The sequence below is a fragment of the Galeopterus variegatus genome, unplaced genomic scaffold, assembly GCF_000696425.1.
Source record: "Galeopterus variegatus unplaced genomic scaffold, G_variegatus-3.0.2 Scaffold1800, whole genome shotgun sequence".
NCBI classification, from domain to species: Eukaryota; Metazoa; Chordata; class Mammalia; order Dermoptera; family Cynocephalidae; genus Galeopterus; species Galeopterus variegatus.
The window spans coordinates 413,688-420,685 of NW_007727911.1; the positions used below are offsets into that span (position 1 = coordinate 413,688).

The 6,998-nt window shown below is 40.9% G+C and overlaps 1 protein-coding gene across 1 annotated transcript in view; it reads right to left on the reverse strand.

Annotated features, from left to right (window-relative positions):
• The window catches only part of LOC103595613 (chromosome unknown open reading frame, human C5orf63), a 20,093-nt gene extending 13,101 nt beyond the window's left edge, over nt 1-6,992 (reverse strand). The window contains exon 1 of the mRNA XM_008579049.1: nt 6,980-6,992. The gene's annotated coding sequence lies outside the window, so the exon portion shown is untranslated. The remainder of the gene's footprint in view (nt 1-6,979) is intronic.
• Nucleotides 6,993-6,998: the final 6 nt, after the last annotated feature.

The window sequence follows — 6,998 nt, forward strand, 5'->3', positions numbered from 1 at the left end:
GATCCCTCATGAATGGATTAATGCTCTCCCTGGGGGAGGAGGGGTAATGAGTGAGTTCTCGCTCTATTAGTTCCCGAGAGAGCTTGTTGTTTATAGGACCCTGGCGCCTCCTCTCTGTCTCTCTTGCTTCCTCTCTTGCCATGTGATCTGTACCCACCAGCTGCCTGCCACTTTTCCACCATGAGTAGAAGCAGCCCGAGGCCCGTGCCAGATGCAGCTGTCCAGAATTTTAAGCCAAATAAACCTCTCTTCTTTATAAATCACCCAGTCTCAGGCATTTCTGTCATAGCAACACAAAATGGACTGAAATGTAAGGTATTATAAATATTAATACTAATGATTCTATTGACTGAAATTTGCTTCTACTGACCTCAAATGGAAGATTTAAATCTGTAGTAATAACAGTCTCAGAAATAGGGAATTGCAAAACTGAAAAATATTTCAAACAGAAATAGCTAAAAATTTCAGATTATAAACATTACTTAAATAAGAATTTCTAAAACATGATATCACTGATTAAAGATCTGCTACTGAGAACGTCACTAAGTCTAGATAAGACTAACTAGCAAATACCTTGGCACCAGCTACTGGTTTGTTTTACATTACTTAAATAAGAATTTCTAAAACATGATATCACTGATTAAAGATCTGCTACTGAGAATGTCACTAAGTCTAGATAAGACTAACTAGCAAATACCTTGGCACCAGCTACTGGTTTGTTTTATTCAGGTTTCACAAAATTATAGAACAGGGCACTGAAATTTAGTACTTGAGGAATCAAGGTTTTTCTTGATAGGTTCTAAATAAAGGCCAGTTGCCTGCCAGTTGCCCATTCCCAATACTTGCCTTTATTTTACAAAGAGGGAAAAATGCAGTGCCATTATTATTTTACCAATGAAATCCTCAGTCCATGTACGTCAAAACACAAGCTGCCTAGGTAATGTTAAAGTTGGATTTCACTGATAATCTCTAATGCCAAAACTTGTTCCAAGCAGTTCTGAATAAATTGTCTAAAGAGGTCAAAATAAATTTAAATGAACAAGGGTTAGGGGAATTAAGCACAAATGGTATAATTCTTCATTTAGAGCTTTAAAGTTACTCTTCACAGAGAGTTTCAGTTGGAATTCAGCATGTTTGAATTCCCTCAGTGTATTTTTAGGTGAGTATTTCATAAACACCAAAGAGAAAGGCAACTGCCACTAACTAGTTCTGAGATGCTGGGCAAATCTTCATCTCTTTAAGCCTCAGTTTTGTCAACTGAACAACGGAAATGCTACTACTTGTCCTGTTCTCTCATTTCACAGAGACCCAGGGGAAACGTGCCCATAGGCTTTGGCCTCAAACGTCCTCCTGATCACTGAAGGGGCAATCACACACTGAAGAAATGCCATGGGAATGGCCTATGACTATATCAGCTTTGAACATAGAACCTGATATAATTTTTACCCATAGGAGCCTAAAATACTCAGCCTTTTAAAGAGGACCAAAATTCAGTTACAGATCCAAGAAGAACTGTAAAGGCACTTGCTCAGTGAAAACTCCCTTCTCTCACTCATCAATCATTACTGGGAAGTCTTCGTGTCAGAAAGAACTGAGTTGGGAAATGGAAGAGGTGACATGAGAGTAGCAGGGCACCCATCTTGCAACTGTCTAAGCATCCCAGATGGAAAAGCTCCCCACAAAAGAAAAAATAATGCTTTTCTCTTTCTTACTATTGGTCACATTTTAAAGATTATTTTTAATGACAGATTCTCTTCATGTTGGCATTCTCCTCCATGTCCAGAAGCACTGCTATCTTTGCCTCGGCCTGCAGTAAACAGACAAAAGCGAAGTGGAAGGGGAGAGGAATCTTCAGTGTAAGCAAGAGTTTGTTTTAGAATCTTTAGACCTCAGCAGTCACACTTTCCAGATCATTGCTTCAGAGGAGTCTAGTCAGTAATAGCATTGGTGCACATGACAATGTCAAGGAAGGGTTTCCAGAAAAACATTCAACTGAGAAAAATAAAGTGATGATGCTAATTGAGAACAGTAATGTACTCTCATTATACACTCCCTCTAGTACCAGGAATCCAAAGGGGATTCTGGACTAATTCCTATTAACACAACGGGGTTTGCACACACTGCACCCCACCCTTCTATCTTGAACCCCAAAGATACTGACTCAGCTACTGGCCTGGAGCCAGAGCAGCATATTCCAAATTCACAGTGTGCAACAATGTTCAGTTCAATTATGACATAATGGCTGCAAAGCTGTTCCTGAAAGCCAAAAAAAATCTGAATAATGTGGTTGGGTTATATCATACATGAGGACTTAATAGAGTTTAAAAACCAATTTGAAAATTCCTTCATTCCATAGATAGCATTAAGATGAGGGCAAAATCATTCTAGCTCAAGGGATGGGCACAAAGTGCATAAGGAATTACGCAGACTCCTTTCCACATTAGTCTTCTTAAACAACATGACCCATTCTCTCTGAAGATATCTCTGATACTTAATACTACCCAGAGAGAAGGCAATTTCATTAAAATATCTTAGTCTTATTGTACCAGCTAGTAAAACCAGTTTCCTTGCTATTTAAAAAGCATACAATCCCACTTCTGAAAACTACTGTTTGCAATTCAAAATCTGTCCATCCAGGGAATATCTTCCATTTGCTACTAATATTCCACCCATTTCCAATTCATCTTGCCAAAGGTGTGAAGTTATCCTCAGGACCACACAAGACCTGAAATGATGTTTCATTCACTTCGAGCCATTCTGTAGCAAGTAGCTTTGGATATCTGAGTTGCTAATCCAGCATTTCTCTGGACTTGTGATACCAACAAGACCTAGGCCCACAGAAGTGCAGTGCTCAGTCTGAACAATGGGAACCATCCACTCTTGTCAGGCCCTGGCAACCCTTAGTTCTGTGAGATTCTACCAGCTTCTGAGTCTTATTCTGTTAACAGCTATCACTGACAGAATAGCTAAATGTTTGGAACCAGAAAGTGACTTTGGAGAGTTCCCTTGCTTTATGGATAAGGAAACTAACACTTAACCTAAGTCTTTCATACTGCATTTTTGGGTTCATTTCTCTATATTTTTTCCTTGAACAATGACATATTTTTATATATAATGAGACCAAAACAGAATTTCAGAACTAGAAGGAATCTCCAAGTTCAACCTCCTTTCTTCCAAAAAAATCTCAAAAAGCTTTACATCTTAATTCTCAGAGTAAACTAAATAACGGATACCATGTTTTAAGGTTTAATTTAAGGATCGAGAGAATGAGGAAAGTCTCAGGTGGCAGAACTCTTTTACCGTAAGAATGAGGTCAGATCTCTAAATCTAAGAAGATTCCCATTAATTTCATTTTTAAACCTGGAGAAACAGCTGAATTTATATCTCTTAGGATCTAAGCTTAATATATAAACCTAGTCCTAAACTGCCTCAGCTGAATTCCTACTAAATAATAGTATCCTTTCTCTTGGCTGACTGGAAGGACTACTTGTTTTAAGAAGTAAAGAGTTAAATCAAATAAGTGAATGTCATGTCCTTCCCTCTTGACTAAACTAGAAATCATTTCTCCATTATTTCATGATTAATATGAAAAAGTATTGGAACAAAGAGAAGTTGTTCACTTGTTTCCAATTGTTAACATTGAATTCTGCTGCAATCCCATTGGCAACAGAAGGAAGGAGCATATACCACATGAATGCTCTATTACAACACAAGAAGCTGTCAACTTTGAACTCCTTTGGAATGTTGTCAGTAAAGTAGAAAACACAAGTGTGGATTTCATTCGATATTATTTGGGCAACCTACACTTAAAATAATGGCCATACATAGGTCCTCTATCCTCAAGACAGGACCAAACCAAGATATAGTACCCTAGGTAAGCTAATAATTTGGTACATTGTCAAATGGACACTCTTCAAGTATTTACCAATCAGGCGTTTGGGTGAAGAGTTGAGCACAGCAGACCTGGAGGGAGTGTGGAGACAGGGCTGGTGGAGCCTTTCAGCTTGCATATTCCACTCAAAACAACATAGGTCTGCAACTGATCAAGCTAGATATCCTTGGAAGGCAGTTTGGTGACCATTTTTGTATTCTCAAACATGCTCCAAACTGTTTATCAAAGCATTATTTGTGGGCCGGCCCGTGGCTCACTCGGGAGAGTGTGGTGCTGATAGCACCAAGGCCACGGGTTCGGATTCCATATAGGGATGGCTGGTTCGCTCACTGGCTGAGCATGGTGCTGACAACACCAAGTCAAGGGTTAAGATCCCCTTACCGGTCATTTAAAAAAAAAAAAGTGGGCCGGCCCGTGGCTCACTCGGGAGAGTGTGGTGCTGATAGCACCAAGGCCACGGGTTCGGATTCCATATAGGGATGGCTGGTTCGCTCACTGGCTGAGCGTGGTGCTGACAACACCAAGTCAAGGGTTAGGATCCCCTTACCGGTCTTCTTTAAAAAAAAAAAAAAAAAGCATTATTAGTAACTGCATCTAGTAACCCCCTAAAGGAGGTTATTATTTTATATTCTTTTCTCTACCTTGTTGCATTCCCAGTGTTGTTTTCACACTCCTTATAGATCCAACCTCCCTTTGGGGACACTGTCTTTTCATTTCTATAGCATGTTCTGAGTGTTTGCCATGTGCCAGGCACTAGAAATACAAAAGTGATCAAGATATTGTCCCTGCCCTTAAGGAACTCACACCTTGGGCAGGAGAAAGACTGACAAACAAAAACACAGTACCACAGTGATGAAAGCTACAGCAGTAAATAGCTGTTAGTAGATATTACCGGTGAACGGCTCTGAAATCCTTGGAGTTCGATACTTTCTAAAAATAGGAGATACTTTGAGTTTTGCCTCATCTCTGAAGACTAACTTTGGAATAAAAAGAGTAATGTTTTCATGCTTTCTTTTTCCTGTGGCTGTACTGGGATGGGGAGTTATGGATGTGGAATCATATCTATGATAAACTTAGCCAAAACTTTTCGTTTTGCATATTCTTCCCCCAATAATTTTGACCCTAGAACTTGCTTATGTGATACCAGGGGAAGGATGGAGGAAGCTCACCTAGTCTCTGCTACCTGTGTAGCTACACAGACCTGATCCAGATGGTTTCTCCCCTTCGAAATAATCACAAACAAGATTAAAACTGCATTTAGGAACTATTCCAGCTGTCCTCTGAGGTACACTCATTGAATGAAGCAGTGGCAAAAATTAGATTTAAAATAAGAAACATAAAAAACCTCACTACATGTAGCAGATCACCTCAAGGTCCTGCTATATTTGAAACCCCAAGCCCTAGCATGAGAGTAACTGAAAGCATCAGACAACTAGAGTATGTACAAGTTATGAATACAAAAACTTTAATAATAATAAAAATAACTTATTGTGAAGGCATCTGTCCACAGTGCCTCTGGGTACTTAAGAGTACGATAGAGCCAGGCATCTGGAACATAATAGAAATACAGTCTGATAAATTCCCAAGTCAGAAAATCCTCATTTCTATTACCTGCCAACAACAGTCAATCTAAATAAAACCATATAGCCACATATTCCTCTGGTGAAGGAGACAAAAAAATATCAATTCTTCCTTGGCAGGTGGCTTCTACTGACCACAGCAAGCAGGGAAGAATGAAAATCTGGGGACTCTGCCTGCCTAAAGCATCAGCCTACCCACCTCCACCGCCCCCCCCATCTTAATTTTCACAACAAAGCCTTTCCAGCCCCGGGGCAATTCCTCGAAGAGCCAGACCCAGGTTATTAGGCTGTAACATTTCATACTGAACCATGATTAGTTCTGCCTTGCCCCAGTGTAACTATAATCACTCAATATTTCCAGGGTACACCTCTTTTTCCAAGTTTTTAAAATTTCTCCCTGTTATTCACCTATAATGTACCTCAATGTATACAGCTCCAAATACTGGTAGAGAGCTTTGTATGCATTTTTATAAGCTATTCCTCAGAATATTACTAAATGAGAAGACAATGACATCTAATAGCCACCTCAACTTGCTCAGTCACCCACACTGAGACACAGCTCCAGTGGCTGCTTAACCAAAGCTATGTGTAGTTATAGGAGACCGGCTTATATTGGAAAATGTGCTAGAAAGTGTTGGGATTAACAGATCCTAGACACTATCTTTGTCCTTGAGGAGCTCAGAAACTTAGGTTCAAGCTGGGCCATACTGTGATTTTTTTAAAAGAGCGCTAATATAAAGTACCGTAAAAACACTACCTACAACAGTAAGATCACCCAGGCAAAAAAAAAACCCTCCTTGTTAAAGACCGATGTAGAAACAGTCACATGCCTATTCGTGGTAGTGACAATTTAGTGGGGGCTTTTCTACCTCTGGACTTACCAAAAAATCGTTATGAACTCGTTTTTGTCACGGGTAACCGAGAAGGCTAAGTATTTGTTGAGAATATCACAGTCTCTGATTTATTCTCTCATTGTTTAGTACCCAGAAAACTGCTTTTGCCTAATAAAGCGGAGTGGAGGTCCAGACAGCCGGTCCAGAGCTCTGGCGCTCACAGTGCTCCCTGCTGCACCTTTCGACCTTTTCACCCCAATTAAGGGACAACATGGCCGCTCAAAAATATTTATTTAAAAAGGCAGTCATCTCAACAGGCTGCCAAGTGTGATTATATTGCCACTTCATAGAATTCAATTAAACCCGGGCCTGGGCATCTCTGTGAATCACCGGAAGACGCATGAAGTTGAGATGTTTTCTGCTTTTTCAAAAGCTTCCTTCCCCCTCCCGTCATTTATTCACTTCCCAGAGCGCCATCTCACTCACACACACACTCTCCCCGCGGTGGTTCATGGATTTATGGCTCCCACTTTGCTTAAATTCTCTCTAACGACAATCGAACTAGGCAGCGTGCGGCACAGCGAAGGGCTCGCGGGCCTCCCTCTCCCGCCCGCGCGCGCGTCCGGCCCAGAAGCCGCCAGCGCCCGCCACCGGCGCGGGCCACCGGCACCCACCTGAGCCTCGCGCCGCCAA